The following is a 26,127-nucleotide window of genomic DNA, read 5'->3' on the forward strand; positions in this document are numbered from 1 at the left end:
CATTACAGTAATCTAGCCTTGAGGTAAAAAAAAAAAGTGTGTGCTAGCTTTTCTGCATCCTGTAGAGATAAGGAATTTCTTAGTTTGGCAATGTTCCTAAGATGTAGAAAGGCTGTCCGAGTAATATTAGCTATATGCTCAAATGATAGATCTGAATCGAATATGACGGCAATATTTTTTAGCTGCTGGACCAGGAATATGGAAATAATTAGCCAAGTCTAACATCTAAAGTTTATTATGAGTTTATTTCTAGTGTATTTTGGACCTCGGTTTTGTTACTTTTGTAAAATCTTTTACCTTTACGAACTGATAGTGTTTGGTTAGATATATATTCTAGTGTAATAGTGTGATCTACTACTCTGCACTGAGGTCGAGTAGGGCTAATAAAGATATGTAGCCTTGATCAGAGGCAAGAAGGAGATCGTTTGGAGATCATTCTAACTATAAGCAGTTGTTGGGCCACAGCTTTTTCTAATATGTTGGATATAAATGTTTGAGATGGGTCTGTAATTAGACAAAACACTAGGATCAAGATTTGGTTTCTTGATTGAAGGTTGCTAACACCCAGGGTCAAGACTCAATCTGAGGTATGATTACAGTAATGTGTGAGTCCAGTTACGTTTTGGATAATGCCGACCGAATCTAAGATCGATGCAAATGCCTTTGATCATCAGCTTTTTAAAAATGAATATTAAAATATCCTACTATCCTACTATCTTACAAGTGTAGTCGGGTAAATTATGCATACTCCACCTCCTCTGCCTGATAATCTAGGGCTATGTACATAATTATAACCTGCGGGGGTAGCTTCATTTAGTGCTTAATATTGATCAGGTCTAATCCAGGTTTCAGTGAGGCAGAAAACATCTAATTTCTGGTCACTTATAATTTCATTTACAATTACTGCTTTTGAGGTTAATGATCTAATATTAAGTAGATTGGTGCTGTTACCGTTTGAATTTGAGGATTTAACACTAATTACATTTTTAAACGAGCTGATTTAGATGTTCTATGTTTGAGTTTAATTCGGGGCACAGACAATACGGTAAATCCTGGGTGATGCTTCAAAGCAGCTCGCAGACAGTCGGTTTAGCCTGTCTGTCTGCGGCCTGGTCCCAGCTCTGGATTGTCAGCAGCCTTTTAAACTACTCTGCCGACTAACAGACTATGCACTATGCTGCATGAAAATAGGGCAGCACCCTCCCGCGTGGGGTGGATGCCATCCCTACCTAAAAAAAAAAAAACAGGCTTGCCCTCGAACTTGCCCAATTATCTATGAAGCCCACATGATTTTTTTCCATACACCACTTGGACATCCAGCAATTTAGCGCTGCGCCTCATTGGGATGGAATTACTGCATCAGACATCGTATGGGCCAGTTTAACCACCTCTTTAATGTTATCCATAGTTACTTCTGACTGCCACAGACGAATATCATTGGCCCCTACATGAATGAATATCTCCTGTTTGCTAGCTGTTTAAGGTTGCCACTAATGTCCGGCGCTATGGCTCCTGGTAAATAGCTATCGGTTACTGCTGGTGCCCCTAAAGGACTAGCTATTTTCACGTGTCGCACAATAGAGTCTCCTATGACCAGAGTACTTTGAACAGGCTCCTTAGCGGGTGTTTCGCTGAGCGGGGCAAACCTGTTTGACACGCGAATCAGGGGGGAGTGTGGTGTTCCGGTGGTGTAGCACTAGCATTCGCCCCATTGTGAGGACTCTAACGGCGGAGTGTGTGTGTGTGTGTGTGTAGGTGGGTGCTAGCTCTCCTTAAGGCATCCAGGGGTGCTATCAGTGACTCTTGCTATCTATCTTTTAGTAAACCCCTAATGCACACCTCTAACTGGTCAACTTTAACCACTACAGCAATAACTAGCTCACATTTAGTACTAACACTCATTATCACTAGCGGTGGAAAAAGGGTCTAGACTAAACATGCCATCATTCACTGAAAAAGCCCAGCAACAGCCATAATAACGCAGGAATGTACCACTTGCAGTTGATTTGGGAACTAAAATAAACATTTAAAAAAAAAAAAAAACCTGTGGGAACAGACTGTACACACAATCTAAAAGCAGTTAGTGAGCGTACAATACAGTAAATGACTAAACAGATATATAAAAATAAGTGTTAAAAACTGGAGAAGCAAGCTAAACACAGAGCACAGAGACAGTGATGCCTTGGAAGACAGCTTCACAGTAATGAGCAGGAGCATCTTGACAAAACAACTTTGGATCTGACCTCCAACAACGACAGGCGACCTACAGAGAGGAGGTTACCTTCCTGTCACACTAGTGCCAGGAAAATAACATTCTCTCTAAACAACAGCAGCCGAGGAGCTGATAGTGGAGTGGACACGAAAGAGTTCCCACCCATATCTACATCAATGGAACCATGATAGAAAAGGTCAGCAGCTTCAAATTTACTGGTGTTCACATCACAGAGGAACTTACATGGTTAGAACACACCACACAGGTGGCAGAAAAGGCAAAACAGTGCCTCTTCTACCTCAGATGGCTGTGGAGGTTCTCTTCATCCTAAAATGTGGAGAGCATTCTGATGGGCGGTTTCACCTGGCTTTGGAACTGCACATCTCTTAAGTAAAAAGCTCTGCAGAGGGTGGAGTACACAGACATGGGGGCAGTAAATTATCAATTTAATCTTGAATAATAATTAGATGGGAATAATGTTAGCAAGTTAAACTGTTGATTATCTTTGGTTTAGGTCCTGTCATCTGGGAATGCAACATTGGGATTCTCACAGATCCTGCAGAACTTAGAGGCTGGGGGTGGAGCCCACCCTCATGCAGCCTTCAGGACCAAACTGATGGTGGTGGTGGGGAAGAAGCAGCAACAAAAGCATGTAATTAGAGGTCTTTCAACACAGGTGAGGTCTCCTAGTAGAACTTTTGCCAGAGCTTTTATTTTTTCATTCACCTTTTAGATCTGTATTCGTGAACATGTCAATAAACCTGATTTCCTTTCATTTTATTTTGAAATGGCACTTGCATGGCACTTTGATCAATTTTAGAAGTTCAATCAATAAATGTAATAAACAAGGTTTTATAAACTCAGCTATATATATATACTGCGCAAAAAAATAAAGGGAACACTCAAATAACACATCCTAGATCTGAATGAATGAAATATTCTCATTGAGTACTTTGTTCTGTACAAGTTGAATGTGCAATGGAAATCAAATTTATTAACCAATGGAGGCCTGGATTTGGAGTCACACAAAATTAAAGTGGAAAAACACACTACAGACTGATCCAACTTTGATGTAATGTCCTTAAAACAAGTCAGAATGAGGCTCAGTATTGTGTGTGGCCTCCACGTGCCTGTATGGCCTCCCTACAATGCCTGGGCATGCTCCCAATGAGGATCTCCTCAATCGGATTCAGGTCTGGGGAACGGGCGGGCCAGGCCATAGCTTCAATGCCTTCATCTTGCAGGAACTGCTGACACACTCCAGCAACATTAGGTCTAGCATTGTTCTGCATTAGAAGGAACCCAGGGCCAAACTGCACCAGCATATGGTCTCGCAAGGGGTCTGAGGATCTCATCTCTGTACCTAATGGCAGTCAGGCTACCTCTGGCAAGCACATGGAGGGCTGTGCGGCCCTCCAAAGAAATGCAACCCCACACCATTACTGACCCAATGCCAAACCGGTCATGCTGAAGGATGTTGCAGGCAGCAGATCGCTCTCCACGGCAAATCCAGACTCTGTCACGTCTATCACATGTGCTCAGTGTGAACCTGCTTTCATCTGTGAAGAGCACAGGGTGTCAGTGGCGAATTTGCCAATCCTGGTGTTCTCTGGCAAATGCCAAGCGTCCTGCACGGTGTTGGGCTGTGAGCAAAACCCCCATCTGTGCGTTGGGCTGTCATACCATCGTCATGGAGTCGGTTTCTAACCGTTTGTACAGACACATGCACATTTGTGGCCTGCTGGAGGTCATTTTGCAGGGCTCTGGCAGTGCTCCTCCTGTTCCTCCTTGCACAAAGGCGGAGGTAGCGGTCCTGCTGCTGGGTTGTTGCCCTCCTACAGCCTCCTCCACGTTTCCTGGTGTACTGACAGACACAGCAAGCCTTCTTGCAACAGCTTGCATTGATGCCATCCTGGATGAGCTGCACTACCTGAGTCACTTGTGTGGGTTGTAGAATCCACGAATGTGAAAGCACCACCAACATTCAAAAGTAATCAAAACACCTGTGAAAATCAATGTTAATATTTGGTACAGTAGCCTTTGTTTGCAATTACAGAGGTCAAACATTTCCTGTAGTTTTTCACCAGGTTTGCACACACTGCAGCAGGGATTTTGGCCCATTCCTCCACACAGATCTTCTCCAGATCAGCCAGGTTTCTGGGCTGTCACTGAGAAACACAGAGTTTGAGCTCCCTCCAAAGATTTTCTATAGAGTTTAGGTCTGGAGACTGGCTAGGCCACTCCAGAACCTTGATATGCTTCTTACGGAGCCACTCCATAGTTATCCTGGCTGTATGCTTTGGGTCATTGTCATGTTGAAAGACCCAGCCACGACCCATCTTCAGTGCTCTAACTGAGAGAAGGAGGTTGTTCTCCCAAAATCTCGCAATACATGGCCCCGGTCACCCTCTCCTTAATACAGTGCAGTTGTCCTGTCCCATGTACAGAAAAACACCCCCAAAGCATGATGCTTCCACCCCCATGCTTCACAGTAGTGATGGTGTTTTTGGGATAGTACTCATCATTCTTCGTCCTCCAAACACGGCGAGTGGAATTTGGTCTCATCTGACCACAGAACTTTCTCCCATGACTCTGGATCATCCAAATGGTCATGGGCAAACTTAAGACGAGCCTGGACGTGTGCTGATTTAAGCAGGGAAACCTTCCGTGCCATGCATGACTTTAAACTATGACGTCTTAGTGTATTACCCACAGTAACCTTGGAAACAGTGGTGCCAGCTCTCTTCAGGTCATTGAAGCCCTGTGGAGGTCTACAATTTTGTCTCTGGTGTCTTTGGACAGCTCTTTGGTCTTAGCCATGTTAGTAGTTGGAGTCATACTGATTGTGTGGGGTGGACAGGTGTCTGTATGCAGCTAACGACCTCAAACAGGTGCTTTCAATTTAGAATAATAAGTGGAGTGGAGGTGGACCTTTTAGAGGCGGACTAACAGGTCTTTAAGAGACAGAATTTTTGCTGATTGGCAGGTGTTCAAATACTTATTTGCTGCAGTAACACACAAATAAATTATTAAAAAATCATACATTGTGATTTCCGGATTTTTTTTAGATTATGTCTCTCACAGTGGACATGCACCTAAGATGAAAATTTCAGACCCCTCCATGATTTCTAAGTGGGAGAACTTGCAAAGTCGCAGGGTGTTCAAATACTTATTTTCCTCACTGTAAGTGTATTATTCAGACCACAACTCTCAGATCATCGACTACAAGTGGTGCTGGACCAAGGCCAGGGAGATTGGGAAGGACCTCAGACATCCCAACAAGGTATTTTTCTCCACTTGCAGTCAAAAAAGTTTTTGCTGCCTAAAAACAAAACACAGAAAAGGTTTTAAGACTCTTTACCAGGACAGCAATTCGGATTACCTCTTATACACAAGCTGGGCATTGGGAGCAGGGCACATAAGTGTATTAAAGGTCAATCAGACAGTGTTATTACATTAAATATTTAAATTGTTTTACAAAGATTGAACTGTTTACATTTTCATCTGATTACTGTTCCATTACTGTTTAAGTTTTATACAAACTAAAGCTTTTACAGATTCTGATTCACTAACAGCTGCCTGTGATTAGCTGACACAACCACTCTCTGCTTAGCATCAACGGCTCCTCTGTGGAGATTGTTAAGAGCATCAAGTTCCTTGGTGTCCACTTAGCGGAGAACCTTACCTGGTCCCTGAACACCAGCTCTACAGCCAAGAAAGCCCAGCAGCATCTCTACTTCCTCCGGAAGCTGAGAAAGGCCCGTCTCCCTCCACCCATTCTCACCCTCTTCTATAGAGGGACCATAGAGAGCATCCTGAGCAGCTGCATCACTGCCTGGTTTGGGACCTGCACAGCCTCTGACCGCAAGACCCTCCAATGCATTGTGAGGACAGCTGAGAGGATCATCGGAGTCTCTCTCCCCTCTGTCATGGACATTTACACTGCCTGCTGCATCCGCAAAGCAACCAGCATTGTGGATGACTCCACCCACTCTTCACACAGACTGTTCTCCCTCCTGCCATCAGGAAGAAGGTACCGCAACATCCGGTCCAACACAACCAGACTCTGCAATAGCTTCTTCCCCCAAGTCATCAGACTTCTCAACTCCAGAGACTCTCTCTCTACCTAGCTAGCTTAGCAGGGGAAGCTAACTAGCTAGGCAGCTCTCATCTCAGGGTCCATTAGGGAGCTACTGCAGGTCTGCGGCGATCTCTTGCCAGGCTTCTTCGGTTCAGCAAGCTGGGGTCCTGGAGCTCCAGGAGTGAGCGACTCTCCAGCTTGTTTCAGCAGTTAGCTCTCCTCACCGTCGGACCGGAACAGTCGTCTAGGTTTGGTGGCTGACTCCTCACGCTCTCAAGTCTAGTAAGTTCAATGCGCCTGACTAGCGCTACTCCATATGTCCTAGTTCATAGCTTTCCCAGGCTCGACTTGGAGGTTTATGTTTCTGAGTAATGGTATTGGCTCAGCCCCGGCAGCTAGCACTGCCCTAGTGCCTCACCAGCCCCAGGTGTGTTCCTTTTGTTTGCCCAGTATTGTTTGTCACAGTTTTGTTTAGTTCTTCCTTATCCCTTGTAATTGGTGCTGCATTTCTGTTTTGTTTATGGTTTATTGTTATCAATAAACTCCTCGCTTCGGTCCATCCCCTGCGAGTGTTCTCCCGTCATTGTCAGACCGAGTGGATCATGACAGAATCCTTGGCCGACCGCCTCCGAACAGCGGGGATGGAGGCCTTGGGTCAGGCTGTTTGCACCCAGGGTCTGTTCCTGGGGCAGCAGCAACACACGTTACAGAGTGTGTCAGAGACGCCTGGACGCCTGTGTTGGTCGCCTGGTGCAGCAACAGGCGGATCAGCAGCAACAAGTCGCCCAACTACTGGGTGGCATCCAGGGGCTCACGAATCTGGTTCAGACTTCGTTGGAGCCCCCTAGTCCTCCCAGCCCTGTCACGACTTCCCCTAGCCTGTATCCGGTTGGAAAGCCGGATACGTTCCATGGCGATCCGGAGCTTTGCGAGGGGTTCTTGCTACAGTGTGCGGTTTTCTTTAATAATCACCCAAACGGCACTGACCAGGCGAAGATCGCCTTTCTCGTATCCCGACTCGCTGGAAAAGCTCTGGACTGGGCCACAGCCACCTGGGAGGACCTCAGTGAGAAGCCCTTCTCGGACTACTTGAAGCAGTTCAAGGCGGTGTTCCAACACCCCCGAGAGGGGCTCACTAAGGGCGATCTCCTGCTGCGGATGGAGCAGGGCTCCAAGCCGGCAGCCCAGTATGCGCTGGAGTTCCAAATGCTAGCCGCTGGTAGCAGGTGGAACCAGCTGGCCCTGGTGCCGTTGTTCCGCAATGGACTTAATCCGCGTCTGCAGCAGGAGATGGCATGCCAGGGTGAGTCGCTTGAGCTTGATGAGCTTATCGCGCTCGCTATTAGGTTGGACCAGCTTCTGGGTCATCCTACTAACCCCAGGTTCCCGAAAGCTGGGGGTTCAGCGGCCAGGCCAGGAAGGTAGACCGGTCCGGCTGTCCAGAGTAGAGAGCTACTTGCTGGTTCAGAGAACCGCCCCGACGTCGTTGGCAGGAACGACCTGCGAGTCGAGAGGGACTCTGCTACTACTGCGGGGCTGTGGGGCACGGAAGGAAGGCCTGTCCTTGACGACTCCCATTGAAATCCTGCCTATTCACCGAGGAGCGCGAGAAGGGGACCCCTCGCGCTAATGCGGTGAGTCTGCCTGTCCAGGGACTCGTTTCCCGGTCGATCACGTTGCCAATCAGGGTTACCTACCAGAGCCAGTCTCTTGTTGTTTCAGCACTGATCGACTGTGGAGCGGATGGCAGCTTCCTGCGAGCTGACATCGCGCAGCGTCTGCGGATCCCGACCGTGCCGCTCCCGAAGCCCCTCTGCGTCACCGCCCTGGACGGACAACCCATGGGTCTTCGGCCCATCACTCACCGTACTGAGGGATTTTGTCTCGCCGTGAGCTTCCTCCACCAGGAAGTGGCATCCCTGCTGGTTCTACCTGTCTCCGAGCATGAGATGATACTAGGTCTGCCCTGGTTGAGCCAGCATAACCCTCATATCTCCTGGCCTGAACGGGAGATTGTATCCTGGTCCCCTTATTGTCGTGACAAGTGCCTTACCCTAGCTCCCCTTAGGGTCATGTCTACCTCCGTAGAGAGCCCCGAGCCCGAAAACACGGTAGCCCTGCCACCGGAGTATAACGATATGTGAGATGTGTTCAGTAAGTCCAGTGCCGCTAAGCTTCCCCCCCATCGCCCTTACGATTGCGCCATAGATCTGGTAGAAGGGGCCACTTTACCTAAAGCCAGGATCTACCCCCTTACGGGGGAAGAAGAGAGGGCAATGGAGGACTACATTTCAGAGGCTTTAGCTCAGTGATACATCACTCCGTCCAAGTCTCCAGTGGCTTCGGGGTTCTTTTTCATCAGGAAGAAGGGGGGTGGGTTAAGGCCATGTATAGACTATCGAGCTCTCAACGCAACTGAAAGACTACCTAGGACGCTTCATGGTGGTCTTTCTGGACGACATTCTAGTGAACTCCCCCGACCTGTATATGCACATCCGTCAAGTTCGTCTGGTCCTGGCGAGGCTCAGGGCCCATCTGCTATTCGCTGAATTAGAGAAGTGCGTGTTCCACGTCCATGAGATCCCTTTCCTAGGGTACATTATCAGCGAGCGGGGGGTTCAGATGGATCAGACCAAAGTCCAGGCAATCTTGGTCTGGCCGTCACCTGGCCCCGATAACGTCGTTACTCAAGGGAGCTCCCCGGCGCATCACGTGGACATCGGCTGCGGAGGACTCCGTCCAGGCGCTCAAACGCGCCTTCACGTCGGCCCCGCTGTTGCGCCACCCCGACCCCCGTAAACCGTTCGTGGTCGAGGTGGATGCCTCCAACACCGGGGTGGGGGCGGTTCTCTCCCAACGTCACGGGGAGAACGATAGACTCCATCCGGTGGCTTTCTACTCTAAGAAGCTCACGGGGGCCGAACGGAATTACGGGGTTGGGGATAGGGAGCTCCTAGCAGTCAAAATGGCGCTCGGAGAGTGGCGTCATTGGTTAGAGGGTGCTGCCTACCCATTCCTGGTATTAACGGATCACAAGAATCTAGAGTTTTTGAGAAATGCCAAGTGTCCGAACCCCCGGCAAGCTAGGTGGTCCCTGTTCTTCGCCAGGTTCAGATTTACGATCTCGTATCGTCCGGGCTCCCGCAACACCAAAGCGGATGCTCTCTCTCGTATTCACCAGTCTGTGGATGAGGGAGAGACCGCTCCAGCACCCATCCTGCCATCGGGTGTCACCGTCGCGGCAATTCAGTGGGACCTGGATACAGAGATAGACGAGGCCCTCAAACGCACCACCATGCCCCCATCATGCCCTGTGGACAAGGTCTACGTCCCAGGGGCTTTCCGGGAGAAGCTTATCGGTTGGGCTCACGCTTCTCCGGCATCGGGTCATCCAGGTGAGGCCCGCACGTACTATCTGCTCTCTCCCAAATATTGGTGGGAGGGGATGAGGGCAGATATACATCGGGTAGTGGCATCATGCAGTAAGTGTGCTCAATGTAAGACCCCGATGACGCTCCTGTCGGGGAAGCTAATGCCGCTACCCGTTCCTGAACGTCCGTGGTCTCCCCTGGCTGTCGACTTCATTACTGACCTGCCTAAGTCTGAGGGGCACACGGTGGTGATGACGGTAGTGGACGGTTTCTCAAGAGGTGTTAGGTTCATACCACTCTCTGCATTGCCCTCAGCAATGCAGACCGCTCAAGCCCTGGTAGACCACGTCCTCCGGAATTTCGGGATTCCGGAGGACATAGTATCTGACCGGGGGGGCCCAGTTTACGTCTAAGGTATGGGGTGCCTTCTGTGAACACCTGGGGGTGAGTGTAAGCCTTTCCTCGGGTTATCACCCTCAGTCTAACGGCCAGTGCGAGCGCACTAACCAGGAGCTGGGGAAGTTCCTACGGCTGTACTGCCATGACTACCCCAGCGACTGGTCCCGTTATCTGGTCTGGGCTGAGATGGCCCAGAACTCACTGAGGTGCGCAACCACTGTCCTGACCCCATACCAGTGTTACCTAGGCTACCAGCCTCCGCTGGCCCCCTGGACTGCCACGGAGACCCAAGTCCCAGCAGTGGATGCTTGGATGCGTCGCAGCGAAGCGGTCTGGACCGGAGCCCACTAGCACATCCAGATGTTCCTGCGACACTACAAGGCCCAAGCGGACCGGAAGAGAGGGGAGACTCCGACATACCAACCAGGTGACCGGGTCTGGTTGGCCATGAAGGACCTCCAAACTAGTCTCCCTTCACAGAAACTGAAAGTTAAGTACTCTGGTCCTTATGTCAAGGGGTCGGGTTGCTTAAGCCTACTCGTTACAAGTGTTCTGAAAGCAGTCCAGCTTACTGCAGGTTTTACTGCATGCTCCTGTCCACTGTGAATGCCACTGCCAGAACTGCCATCACCACCACCGCCACAAGAGCTGATGAAGGCCATGCTGTGGAAAAACATGTAATTTTGGCACATTTGGCGCATATTTTCTTCAGTAAAGGTTTGATAGGCAAATATATACATTAAAAAAGTGTTGGGACTGACACCAAAAAAGCACTTCGGTCACCGGTCAGTTCTGCACCAGTCTGTTAGCCGCTGCACCTACTCTATGTGTCACTTGAAAATTTCAGTTGATGCTTTTTGGAAAATCTTTAAAAATGTTTTTTGCAATAAAGTGTTACCTGAAGGTTTCCCCAAATATTACGTTCACTCATCATCACTCAATACCTCATTGATCACGTTCTTACATGCTCCTTTCTCACTAACACTGCAACTTCCTCATTGTTCTCCAAGGCCAGTCTCCACTCCTCAAATGGATTTAGGTGCTCCTGAAAGCTGCACTTCCTTTGGAGCTGTGTAATCTGGGCTAGACGATGGGCTAGCCACTGGGGTTTTAGAGGGGTTTAGCTTGGTTTTAGCTTGGTGTGGATGGAGAGCAAATCCAGTGCTTTTCATGTCTCTGTCTATCTTTGCCACTGTATTCTCTCACATACAAGTCCACAGACAAGCTTCTCACACAGACTTCCTACTTAAGCACTTTCTGTTCTTTCTCTGTCTCTTTTCTCTCTATATGTCACTTTGGTCTCTAGCGTAGTCTGTTTAATTCATTTTGTATTCGATCACATTAACTCCAACCACACTAACATCTGCTTCTGGTGTTTGTAATGGATTGGGATGTACTGGCTGGTGATATCTAGTCCAAAACTATGGTACTCTATTTAAAAGAAAATAAGATTCCATATTTCATGGTTCTTTAATAACAACATACAATATGAGGAATAAGGTAATTTGCTAAGGATTTAAACAAATCTAATTTAATATTCGAGTTCTTTCATATGTATATATTCAAACATTCAAATCTAATTTTAATAGTAATTCCAAATATCCCCAATATTTAATTCCCAATATTTTTTTAACATAAAATGTAAGTTTCAGTTTCTGGCAGGTAGGTCGCTCCTCACTCAAAGAAATACAAGGGCCAAATTGTCTTGTGGGGTGTTCATGTTAAGCAGTTTCTAGTACCTACCAGGAAAGGCACAGGGTCAAGGGTTTACAAGGACAGGATTACGGGATTTAAATTATCTGCTGCTGAAGTGTTGGTGCCAGATATCACTGGACACCTTTAGGGGTCTTGTGGAGTCCATCCCTTGTGGAGCTGTTTTGGCAGCCCAGGAGAGGCCTGCACAACAGGTGGATTTAATGGCAAGGCTGATCAGTATATATTGCTGCCCCAATTCATAACGGCATATAAGTGCTACACTTACTTGTGTTTTATTGATGTGGGCTTACAAGTATTAGCTGGTCCACATCTAGATAATACATGCTGCATTAAACAGCTTGATTTAAATGAGTACAGTGCATTTTACATTAATAAAGTGTAATACATTAGCACACTTTTATCTTTTCATTTAGTCCCCTTTTGGAAATGATTGTGATGATGTAATACACATTTAACATATTTCATATTTCAATTTATTATTTGCATGACATTTTTAGTGATCCAGAGGACAGCCATGTTTTTCGCTAATATCTATGTAAAGGACTCAATGTTGGAAGTAAAATGTGTAGTTACTGTACAATATGCTATTTATAATTACTGATATATGTATAATAATTGTTATTATATTTTGCACTTTTAAGAAAAAAATGAATAATTACTGAATAATTCAGATACAGTAAGCTCTGTTTAACCCACTGACCCAGAGGGAGCATCTTTGATGTGTTAAGTGTTTTTATGCATTGCGTCTCATCCCACAGTATACAGAATTATCTCATTAAAAGTTAGCACAGAAACATTTCACAGCTCTGATTTGTTGCTAAACATTTTAATCTTGGTGGTACTGTATATATGAAGCTGATCTGGAACAAATCACACTTAGCCATATAGCAATTGTTAGCAAAGAGACAGTTACATTTTATGAGCTGCAGACCTACTAGCTTTTGTACAGATCTAATTGGAGTTATTAGTGGTATGAGTGTTAATAGTCGGAATTGACTAATGACTTTGCTATGCTTCTGTGTAATAATGCTGAAACTGTTGAGCTGAGCATTCTTTGATTCTTGCTCCAAGCTTAGCATGTGGCTGAGAAAAAACAAAGATCCATCTGCAAAGTGACTGTTCCAATCGAGCTGTTAAAGTGAATGTGCGTGCGCAGAATTGGCCAGGCGTTTGGGGGTTCAATCTGCGAATCCCTGTCCTCCACTTGAAGGTCGAAGTGAGGCCCAATTAGTAGCGGGAGACCTTCACAGAGGGAGCGGAGGAAAAAAAAACTCATTCCAAAGAAAGAAAGCGAGAAAGGCGGTGTTGACTTCATTGTGCCTCTCAAAAAATCAAATTGCAGTGGTACTGCTCAGAGTTAGAGTGAATGAAGAACGAGATGGATCAGAATTCCACCGGGCCAGACAGGCTCGGCTTTAATTAGCCACTGTGCCCAGTCCGGTGCAGCCAGTCTCTCACACCCTGCCAATCTGTTCATTTCTGTCCAAACTGCCTTCCAATTCCAAATCCCTGCTCCCCCTCCATGTCAAAATTAGCCATGTTGAGTTGATTACAGCAGTCCCTATTGTGCTGTGCACTCACGGATGTTCGTGCAAAAGCCTATTCACCATGTTCCAGTGCTGCTAATTGCTCCAGTTTTGCATGGTGACACGTTATCTCAGTTTATTGTCAGATTAGTGAAGAACTGCCAACCTGACGTAGCCATTAAGTGAATAGTTTAATGAAAAATCATATTTACACAGTAATACACTAGATAGCTAAAACAATGAAGCTGAACTTTTGTCTTCTTTATAGATAACAGTATGTCACCATGTCAGAATCCACATAAACAAGGTTACTCATTGGTGCTGCAGTAGTTTCTAAATGTTCTAGTGACAAGAGGTACCAGAGATGTCAAGACTGTCTGCCTGTAAAAATGCATTATTTGTTATTACATGCACATCAGTAGACTGACTGTTATTTTGACAAAGCAGAAAGCAAAACAAAACAGATTGTGGCTCTACTAGTGCTGAAACATCTACTTAATCTGTTCAGGAGTTGGCAGATAAATCAAGTATGTTTTAGCAAGAAGTTAGTTTAGCTCACATATGTTCTCCAAATTGCTAGGACAAAATTTAATAGATTAAATGACTGACATATTTTGGCCCTGAGGTTGGAGCACATTGACCCCTTAAAAAGCCAATGGCCTGCCGGCAGGCCGAAGTTGTTATTACAAACTTCTTTTACCTAAGAATAGCCCCACCAGTTTCTACAGATGCCAACGTAGTTACTGAATAATACACCTTAGTGTGTAATGAGCTTTGGAGTGTTAGAGGTTAACTGTTAATATGTCATCTTATTCACACTATAAATACAAATTATGTGTTATATAATACATAATGCGATTTGCCTGGATGTAATTTGCTGAGTGATTTTTGGAAAACTGTGTAAAATCCACTATTTTCGACTCAATTTTCGACTCTGAAATTGAACCGCGCTAGCAGTAACATCAAATCCTGCCATTTTTATCGAGAGTGATGTGAGCAGGAAAAGCTAAAGCCCTGGGGAAAAGCTCTTGAGGCTTCACAGAAGATTTCCCCCAGCACTTTAAGTGGCTCAAGCATAGCCTCTGTAATTGCAATATTACACCAGGCAGAGTGCAAGCTGCATGCAGGAACACTGAGTTCTCTCCACAAAATAAATCAACAGGCCACAAAATGTACACTCTGCTGCTAGTTTTCTAAACCGCACTGGAGGTTCTTGTTTGTCGTTGATTATAAATCAAACACTGTATCCCCCATCCAGAATTTTCTCTCTGAGTTACTTTTTGTTTTGCACTGAAGCACCAAGACAATCTCAGAGAAGTTTAATATATTCAAGACTAAATTTACTGAATAATTTATATAGTTATTCACCCCCACTGCATATTAGGTTTACTAGCAAAATATTTCAGCTATTTGCAATAAACCAATCAAACAAGTGCAATTTAAATAGCTCAACAAAACTAACAGAAGAGAGGACCACTGAAGTCTCAAAATTATTCAACCCCTTCATGACAAGCTTCTTTATAGTAGGTGTCACGGTGACTCTCCCAGCCGTAGCTAGCTTAGCATATTATGCTAACCAGTGAGACGGATTGAACTTTAGGGTTTGTTGGGGGCTACTTCAGGTTAGTGAGCTTATCTCACAAAGCTTCATTTACGGAGAGTACTCATGGTCAGGAGCTCAGGTAGTGAGCTACTCGTATGCACGATATTCAAGGTAGCGAGCCCCACCACTGGACCAGTTCAGTATTTTGGGTTTGGCGGCTAATTCCTCACGCACTCCAGTCACGTAAGTTCAGAGCACCTGACGAGTACAGCCCTTTAATTTATCTGGAGTTCCCCCAGGCACTGCCTGTAGGTTTTTGTTCACATACTACTAGCTTAGCCCTTGTGCCTTGCCAGCCCCAGGTGTGCTCTTTTGTTTTGCCTACTCTTGGTTGTCACGGTTGTGTTTTTGTTCACCCCTTTTCCCACGTAACGTTTTGCTGCTTTTCCTTTTCGTTTTGCTGTTTATTGTTTGAAATAAACTTCTCACTTTGGTCCATCCCCTGCCAGTTTTCCTCCTCATTGTCAGACCGGGTGGATCATGACAGAATTCTCGGCCGACAGCCTCTGAACAGCGGGGATGGGGGCCCTGAATCAGGCTGTTTGCGCCCAAGGTCAATTCTTGGGGCAACAGCGGCACACTTTGCAGAGTGTGTCAGAGACTGTTGGTCACCTGGTGCAGCAACAGGCAGACCAACGACAACAGGTCACCCAACGAGTGGGTGGCATTCAGGGGCTCACGAAACTGGTGCAGTCTTCGTTGGAGCCCGCTAGTCCTCCCGGCCCTGTCACGACTTCCCCTAGCCCGTATTCGGTTGGTAAGCCGGATATGTATGATGGAGATCCAAAGCTTTGCGAGGGGTTCTTGCGACAGTGTGCGGTCTTCTATAAGAACCACCCAACCAGCACTGACCAAGCGAAGATCGCCTTCCTTGTATCCCGGCTCGCTGGAAAAGCTCTAGATTGGGCCACAACCACCTGAGAGGACCTCAATGGTGTGCCGGGGTGAGTCGCTAGAGCTGGACGAGGTTATCGCACTCACCATCTGGTTAGACCAGCTCCTTAGTCGTCCTACTAACCCCAGGTCCCCGAGAGCTGGGGGTTCAGCAGCCAGACCTAGAAAGCAGACCGGTCCGGCTGTCCATGGTAGAGAGATACTCAATAGTTCAGAGGGGCTACCCGCCCCAACGTCATCAGCAGGAACTGCCTGTGAGCCCATGGAAGTGGGCACAGGTGGCCTCACACCAGAGGAATGCAGCAGACGGAGCCGAAAGGGGCTCTGCTACTACTGCAGTGTAGCAGGGCACAGAAGCAAGGCCTGCATGAGACGACTCAGACTTAAATCCTGCCTGTTCACAATGGGAAATCGTGTCCTGGTCCCTATATTGTCACAACCATTGCCTTAGCCTAGCCCCCCTTAGGGTCATGTCGACTTCTGTAGAGAGCCTGAGAACATGGTAGTCCTGCCACCGGAGTACAGAGATATGCAAGACGTATTCAATAAATCCAGGGCCGCTAAGCTTTCCCCCATTGCCCGTATGATTGCACGATCAATCTAGTAGAGGGCGCCACATTGCCCAAGGCCCCTCACGGGGGAAGAGGAGCGGGCGATGGAGGACTATATTACTGAAGCACTAGCTCAGGGATACATCACCCCATCCAAATCTCCAGTGGCTTCAGGGTTCTTTTTCATTAGGAAGAAGGGAGGTGGGTTAAGGCCATGCATTGACTATCGGGCACTAAACGCCATTACTAACAGAAATCCGTATCCTATGCCGTTAGTCCCTTCTGCCCTCGAGCAGCTGCGAGGAGCCCAGATTTTCACTAAGTTAGATCTCCGTAGCACATACAATTTGGTGCATATCAGGGAGGGGGACGAATGGAAGACTGCATTTATGACCACCAGGGGGGTACCAGTCCCAGTACTTTCTGGACGACATTCTAGTGTACTCCCCCGACCTGCCCAGGCACATACGTCATGTTCACCTGGTCATTTCGTCCAGGCTCCCGCAATACCAAGGCGGACGCTCTCTCTCGCATCCACCAGTTGGCGGATGAGGGAGAGACTGTCTCTACACCGATACTACCGTTGGGTGTAACAGTCGCGGCAATTCAGTGGGACCTGGACACTGAGATAAACAAAGCCCACCAAGTGCACCACCGTGCCCCCCTTTTGCCCCGCGAACAAGATCTACATCCCAGGGGTGCTCCGGGAGAAGCTCATCGTTTGGGCCCACGCTTCTCCGGCTTCAGGTCATCCAGGTGAGGCACTCACATATTATCTGCTCTCACCCAAGTACTGGAGGGAGGGGATGAGGGCAGATATACATTGGGTAGTGGCATCGTGCAGGGAGTGTGCTCAATGTAAGACCCCCAAGACGCTCCCTTCAGGGAAGCTCTTGCCGCTACCTGAAAACGTCCATAGTCTCACCTGGCCATAGATTTCATCACGGACCTGTCTAAGTCTGAGGGGCACACAGTGGTGATAATGGTAGTGGATTGTTTCTCACGGGGGGGGGGTTAAGTTCATTCCATTCTCTGCATTGTCCTCAGCAATGTCTCGCCCACACCGCTGCGCCCGCCCCAGGGGCAGTCTCGGGCCATGGCCCGCAGGCGATTATGAACGCTCATGTCACGGTCATGTTATGTTATGAACTTTTATGTTAAAAACGGACTCATGCTTTGACACTTATCGTCTCCATCTTGGTTTTAGATTGTGTTTGCGTCATGTGTCCGTTTATTGTTTTCTATTATAAGTTACACCTGTGGCTGGCGTATTTAAGGAGGGCTAGTGTCAGCTGCCGGTTGCCGAGAATTGCGAGCTACTCGTATGCACGATATTCAAGGTAGCGAGTCCCACCACTGGACTGGTTCAGTCTTTTGGGTTTGGCGGCTAATTCCTCACGCACTCTCGTCACGTAAGTTCAGAGCGCCTGACGAGTGCAGCCCTTTCATTTATCTGGAGTTTCCCCAGGCACTGCCTGTAGGTTTTATTCATGCATTAGTTCAGGCTCAGCCCCGGCAGCTAGCTTAGCCCTTGTGCCTCGCCAGCCCCTGGTGTGCTCTTTTGTTTTGCCCACTCTTGGTTGTCACGGGTGTGTTTTTGTTCACCCCTTTTCCCACGTAACGTTTGCTGCTTTGCCTTTTCGTTCTCGCTTTGGTCCATCCCCAGCCAGTTTTCCTCCTCATTGTCAGACCATGTGGATCATGACAGTAGGTCACCTGTTTGCTGTTATGATCTGCTGCAAATGTGATGCATAGTCAGACACTAGCAGCTAGCAATGGCTACAATTTTACTAATATTCTTGAGTTTGCGTGCTGCAACAGTCTTCTTTAAATCCAATTCAGAAGTCCAAGATTGGAATAATTGTCCTGTTGGAAGTTCTAATGACGTCCAAGCTTCAGCACCTGCACGGAAAACATGACATTTTCTCCTAGGAGCTTCTGATATCTGATTGAATCCACCTTGCCCTCCACACCAGGTTTCCAGTACCATTCAGCGCATGCTTCATTCTTCCACCTCCAGACATATTCTCCTGAAATGCTAGTGGAGCCTTCTAAATCATTTAACCGTTTTTTGTTGTTTTTGTTTTTTTCCATCTCCATGTGAATATGGTTGTATAGTGGAAGATTATCATATTTTGCATGATGAATATAAGCCAAAATAAAACCTTTACCTCCTTTTTAGTTTCTATTCTTTTTTCTTAAAAAATAAATGCTATTTGGATATTTTAAATACTGTTAATTTTAATTGCATGGATCATGCTGTGGTGCTGAAAGCCTGTCTGCAGAAAGTGACAGAGTTTAAAACACTAATGGGGAAGCCATTTAGACTGAAAAGTCTTAATTTGATTTTTATTCATGTGAAATGCATTACCAGAATCTGTCTGTAATATCTGTTTACTCTGAAGCCTTTTAAGTGATAACTTACAGCACCATTTCAGGCCTGGGAATGAAACAGGTTTTACAGGGGCATGAGCAAAACACAAAGGTTGCTTAACAGAGGACTAGAAACTACCCTCTTCTGTAATCTTTGATCACTGTGTCTTTGTCAACTGCAAATTCAATATTCCTTTGAAACCCATTTTAGAACTACCAAGGTCCATGATAAATCTATTTACAGCAATAAACCATAACAACAATCTGCTCAATGTTGGTTTATTTAGGCACCCCACAAAAACATATTCTGAACATTTTAGTATTATGGCTAATTTATTGTGTGATATATTGTGTGGTGTATGCTGTTTAGTATATCATAATACATTATATTGCCTTGCATAATATCCTAAACCAAAGCATATTGGTCTAATAGTCCTGGACTTTGTCTAGGTGTTTATTAAAAGACTTCTGTGAGAAGTATCTTTTACTATAAATAAATTGTACATCATTTTTTCAATTATTGCTCTATTATCTAGTTTTATGTTTACAAAAATCAAGTTCTAGAAAAAGAATGCAGTATAAAAATAAAACAAGCATATATATTATTGTATATATATTATATATATATATTATAACGTTATTCAAATAGTAATTTAATAGTAAAGTGTTAGGAAAAGTCTTTTTAACTAAGAGTTTGTAAAGGTTACAATTTGACTGTAATGGACATATTAATTTTACAAAGGCATTCCAGTAACATCTATATGTATATTCATTAGAAGAAAATGATTGCCTTGCATGTCAGTCACTCTCACTTCTTCTAAATGTGAAACTGATTACATAGCTACATGTGTGTCTCTGCCAGAGTTGGTGAGAAAAGAACCTTTTAAGCTGTTGCGAGTATATTAAAAGTTTCCCTGAGAGCATTAGTAAGAGTGTAAAGGGTGGCAGTGAGTGCACAGGTTAGCTCCTGCTGTGAGAACATCTCAAAGGGCAATGGCATGAGTGTGTTCACAGAAACACAGCTGTGTTTTTAGAACGCTGTGAATGTAATGAGCTATATGTGAAAAGCCAGCAGTCAGAATCTCTCTGTTCTACCAGCAGTATTCCCACCAGACCCAGATGGCTCTGGTCACACAAGCTGCGATTAATACCACACTTTTATAGAGGTACTGAATAAGTTTACAGAATAAATCACAGCATAGCTGTACTGTCTCTGATTAGTTAGAGAAGAGATATTTGGTAATAATTCAGGTGTTTGGGATAAAAATTCCAATAAACACCCTAATAAACCTTGTGGAAAGCCTTCCCAGAAGAGTTGAAGCTGTTATAGCTACAAAGGGTGGCCTGACATCATATACCCTATTTAATTAAAATGGGATGTCACTGAAGTTCATATGAGTGCGATGGCAGGTGTGCGAATACTTTTGGTAATTTAATGTACCTAGTATTTATTGGGTAAATATGTAGTAATCCTGAGTAGTTTTCTTGTTTATACTTTGTATAATCCTTAATGTGAAAAATACCAGATACATGTTCTTACAAACAAACATTTGGTGCATACTTTGCAAGTTTAGAGTAAGTGCTAAGCAACCAATGTATTGATGCAATAATTGTAGGCCTACTACAATACCTACTACAGAATAATCAGTAAGTAACTGTTTCCTAGTAAAGTAAATCATTCAGTATTAACGGGCACATTTACTGGTGAGTTCTCTGTAATGCTGTGGCCACAGGACTACCCTCTTAACGCCATCCTATGCAGGCCATACCTTCACATATTACCCGGTCCTCACTATATGTGCGCATGTAAATTAATTACTAATTAATTTACATGCGACGCAACGTACATGCGATGCAACGCCTAGCCAGCATTACAAGATGCAGTATGAATCAGATGCAGAGTAGTTCATGTCTCATGAAAGGTGCTAAAATCTGCTCTGATGAATAATGGAAATTACATTTTTACATTTGTAAACCATTAATTACTTCCTTTTACTCAACTCTTAAGTACTTAACTGTTTTATGTGTCCATCCACAACATGAACTAATATGCCTATATTACCTATTTACTTATATAGGTAACTTTTTCCAGTCCAGAAACACTATATATATATATATATAACATAAATGACTACTTATTTTCTAATAAACTATACCTTTTCGATCATACATACACTAATTATACATTCTGTGGTCGGGTGTGACTCATACAAATATGAGAAAATTGACACCACTAATTATGTGGAGGTAATAGTAATAAGTTATCACATTACCTCTTCACATGAATAAACATACTCTTCTAGTTTATTAAACAATGTAATATGTAGCAGCTAGTACACAGCTAAAGAGTGGATGATGACAAACTAACCTATCAACGGTGTACTCAATTACTACTTACTACTAGTACTTAATCAGTTGCTAAGTAACAACTAATGCTTCAGTAAGAGTTAACTAATAAATAAGCAATGAGGATTGATTATTTAATTTATTTAATTTAGTTTAATATCATATAATTATATATTATTCATTATTGACCCTTAATGTAAAGTGTTACCGCACTAAATACTGCTGCATGTTGTCATGCTGGCTAGGCTAGACAATGACGGGTGAACACTCGCAGGGATGGTGCGATGCATGATATATTAACAAAACAGGGGAAACACAAGAGTGCAGCAATAACAGAGACGAAGAAACAAGACAAACGTGACAAAATAACATGGGTTAAACCTGAAGGCCACCTGAAGGCAGCCAGGGAGCAAAGCGAGGCTGGGCCAACTTAACGGAGGGAGGAAGACAGATGCGGTAACCCAAACCACACTCGTCAGGCGCTGATAAACTTACTTGACTATGAGGGAACGGTACGCCGAATCTCACTGGTGACCAACCGGTGAACCAGATAGCGAACTCCCTCTGAACATGAACGGCTCCTCTAGAGTGGATACTACAGAACACTAGACTCTCTTGGAAGTCTCGTGACAGGGGGCCAACATAACGCTTGGCGTCGCAAGAGTAATACTCAGCCCAGACCTTCGCGTTTGCTCCCCTTTTGTACCCCAGCTCTCAGGTGACCCGAATCAAAACATAAACGTGAAAGAACACCTGAACAAACATGGCGCCGTACATGAACGGGTGTCAACATAAAAGTCCTTGAACATGAAGCCTGTGGTCCGCGGCTCAGGACCGCCCTCGGGGTGGGCACGGCAACACGGACCTGACAGTACCCCCCCCTGACGGGGACACCCCGGTCACCGGCCAGTAACCTGCGGAGCATAAATCACCATGAAAGTACCACGCCAGCCAGGCGAGCTGGGAGTCACAGCGAAAGACGCGAGGGCACAGCACCCGTGGAGAGGCGGCCATCCCGAGGGCGACCATGGAGCCCAGGGACCGGCCTACTCGGGCTACGCCCGTGAAGAACCCGCCGTCGTGCGGGGCCAACACCATGATCGGCCGGTACCCAGGAGCGCACTTCAGGACCACACCCCTCCCAGACCATGAAGTGCTGCGCCCAGCCCCCACACCCATGGGAACCCAGCCACCACCTGACCGTGTGGACGGGGGTCCCTCGCCTCCGCAGGCTCCGGTGGCGAGTCCGGTGGGCGTCATCGCCACGAAAGTCAGGGCAGCTAGTAACACCATGGCAGATGCCACTGCCGAACCGTGAACAGAGGCGGGCTGGGCCGCCGAACCGCGAACAGAGGCGGGCTGGGCCGCCGACGTGTCTTGAGAGGCGGGCTGGGCCGCCGACGTGTCTTGAGAGGCGGGCTGGGCCGCCGACGTGTCTTGAGAGGCGGGCTGGGCTCCGGAGGGCGCGAGGGGCGCCTCCATGGCTTCGGAGGGCGCTAAAAAATTAGTTTGTCTGGAGTGAACCCTACTCACCTTCTCATCCGCTTCACAGCATTAAGATCATCTTGAATGGTAGTGAAAAAAAAAATAGTTTTAATTCAAACCCAGCCTATTGTTCACTACACAGATCCCACCATCTTAAACAAAACATGTGAACTGTATTAATGTGTTAATGTATTAATGTATTAATGTACTCTTAATTAAGTAAAAGTGGAAGCAGATGGGTTATAAAAGAACAGTATACTGAGTGAAAGTAGATACAGGTGGGCAATAAAAAAACAGTACACTGAGTGAAAGTGGCTACATTGAGGTTATAGAACAACAGTATTCTGAGTGAAAGTGGATACAGGTGGGCAATAAAATAACAGTATACTGAGTGAAAGTAGATATAGGTGGGCAATAAAAAACAATACACTGAGTGAAAGTGGCTACATTGAGGTTATAGAACAACAGTATTCTGAGTGAAAGTGGATACAGGTGGGCAATAAAATAACAGTATACTGAGTGAAAGTAGATATAGGTGGGCAATAAAAAACAGTACACTGAGTGAAAGTGGCTACATTGAGGTTATAGAACAACAGTATACTGAGTGAAAGTGGATACAGGTGGGTCATAAAAGAACAGTATACTGAGTAAAAATGAATACAGGTAGGTTATAAAAGGACAGTATAATTATAGAAAGTGGGTACAGGTGTGATGTAACAGTATACAAGTAAAAGTGGATCCTGGGATGTGAAATTTCAATGATATCATTGACATCTTTGCTATTTGTATTCCATCTAATTTTAAGATTTGCAACCAAGCAGATTTTTTATGCTTTTATTTTTATTTTAAATGTTTTGTGTGATAAAACATTTGAGGGATTTAAGAGAAACTTTGAGAATACACCTTTGTTGTTGTTGTTTTCTCTTATAATATATAATAATAATGATAGATGATATATAATAATAATAAAGATTGTCCTTACCGTCAGCATTACTTTCAATAGTTTGTTACTGGGAAATGACCAGTCTTGGTCAATTTAGATCATTTACAGAGCACTATTATAGGGGACAGATTTTTAAAAAGTAGTGAACGATTTTGAAAATTTGGTTATGCATGTGAGCTCATTGATGTGCGACAGCAGATGGGGTCGCAGAAACATGGCTTCTTTACGTCAGACTTCCCCAAAGCAGCTGCGCATGAATCTTCAACCAATACAATGAATTAAGGGTATTCTATGTCTGCTAAGATAGATCAAAGTATGCTCACTGTAGAGGATGTGTAGCTGATTATTTTAAAGTTCAAGCTTAAGTTCTTTTCCAAAGGCCCCGGGAACCTTGTTAGGGTGCATGGCATCATGAACTCTTTGAAACACCAGAAAAGCTTGTGATGCGTCGTTACTGGGTCTTTCAACAAGATAATGACACTAAAAAAGTGGCTAAATCTACACAAAAGTGGTTCTCCAGACACAAAATCAAGCTCCTCCCATGGCCATCTCAGTCCCCCAACATCAACCAAATTAAAAACCTGTGGGGTAAGCTGAAGAGGAGAGTGCATAAGAGAGGACCCAGAAATACCTCTCTCTGTATTCTACCATCTTGTGAAATGTTAAAGGAGAAGATTAAGTGCTGTCTAGTTGGCAAAAGGGGGCTGTACAAAGTATTAACATTAGGGGTGCCAATAATTGTGGTGCACATAATTTCACGTAAAATAATTATTTCCTGATGTGAGATTTTTTTGCACTTGAATTAATGGTTTTTAATATGTGAATACGTGAAATATGCTAGCATTCAGCCATAAGAGCACTGAGGTACACATGTTAAGTAAATAGGTTCAGTTGTTTGGACATATGGTTGGACATGCAGTTGTTTAGTGATCTAGATGTACAGACGGTACCCATGAATGTGACCCATGTCATGTTGCTCACCACTAGTATATGCCACAGTTCCAAAGACAATCCATGGTTAACCCACAGTATTATTGCATTATTATGTTTTAAATGTTTATAGTTTTAAGATTACAATAGTATCTTTATAGCAACAGCTGTGAATGTGCAGCATCTGTGAACAATGCTTCGTGTTTAGTACAGATGATTTGGAGACTGAATGAGCTTCAGAGCGATGGCTTTAATTATTCATACCAGCTGCCCTGAATACAGACTTTTGAGGTTTTTTAAATCATAGTCATGTCTATTCTCTGCGCTATTGCTGAGTAAGGATTATCACAGAAGAATGAATGATGAGCTGTGGAGTTGTCTTTTCCATATTGAGTCAAATATTCCAGCACTGCAAAATGCTTTAAAAGTTGATCTTAAGTATTATTCATTGACACAAGCAAAATTATCTGCTCATGAAGAAATATACTACCTAGAAAAATGACATAAAACAAACAAACAAAAATTATTATTATTATTATTATTATTATTATTATTATTGTTGTTGTTGTTGTTGTTATTATTTTGATGATGTTGTTGTTGTCAGGCAATGTTTACACTTGCCTAAATTGTCTTTGAGACTCAAGAGATTTGCTAAGACTTCCCAGAAATATAATGAATTAATCTTTGAGATTGTTATTATTTTTAATTAGATTCAGAGCTATGTACAGAGTGAAGATATGCATAATTGTAACAAGGACAAGCAGACACAAGTATGAATCTTTGTTCTTCAATAAAAGTCTAAACAAAGCACTTGGGGAAATAAAAACAGAAACAAAAACAAAACAACAAGGAACCATAAAACCTAAGGTAACAGAACAAATGTAAACACACACAAACTGACAGTGAAAGGTGAGAATTAAATATATACAGACTAAATACTCACGGCTGAGAAAGTTTGATTGGAAAGTGACTGAGGCAGAGCCTAGGGAGGGGCTAGAGATGACAGTGTGTGGACATGATTTAACTTAATTTGTGTATTCTCAACTTCAATTAGCTGTGTTAGAGCAGAAACAACATACACCTTTGAAATCTATGAACCAAGCCATAGTCAAAAGCTTAGATGAAGTAAGAGGGTTTGCCATACTGTTTGGAAGTGCAGATCACATCTTTAAATGTATGAGAATCCACTTAATTTAATTACATTGTGGGCCGTGTTCTTTATGCTTTAACATAATTGAAATCCTTAGAAAAGCAAATTGTGTTTTTTTTTTTTTTATCACAATAGAATAATCATATTGCCCACCCCTAGTTGCAGTGCTATTTTGTTTCAGCAGAAATGAAAATATTTTAAAATGATTGCTATAGAGTCCAGGAATGTATAGTTGTGTTGCTTTACAGTTGGTCTATATCAGCTTTATTCATCCAGGTCATGTAATTAGCTTGTACTGGCAATGTGTATTAGACCAATGTGTACTAGGCAACATGTACTGGACCATAACTTATTATACTAGATGATTTTGTTTATGTTTGTGTGTGTGTGTGTGTGTGTGTGTGTGTGTGTGTGTGTGTGTGTGTTTCATTATTAGAGAAAATGCCTCTCTCACACTTGTGTGTGTGTGTTTGTTTTACAGTTTTGCATGTGCTAAAACCTCCACGCTCTGAGACAGCAATTAGTGAACTGCAGAGAGAGATAACAG

Source organism: Salminus brasiliensis, chromosome 7 (genome assembly GCF_030463535.1).
Source record: "Salminus brasiliensis chromosome 7, fSalBra1.hap2, whole genome shotgun sequence".
Taxonomy (NCBI): Eukaryota; Metazoa; Chordata; class Actinopteri; order Characiformes; family Bryconidae; genus Salminus; species Salminus brasiliensis.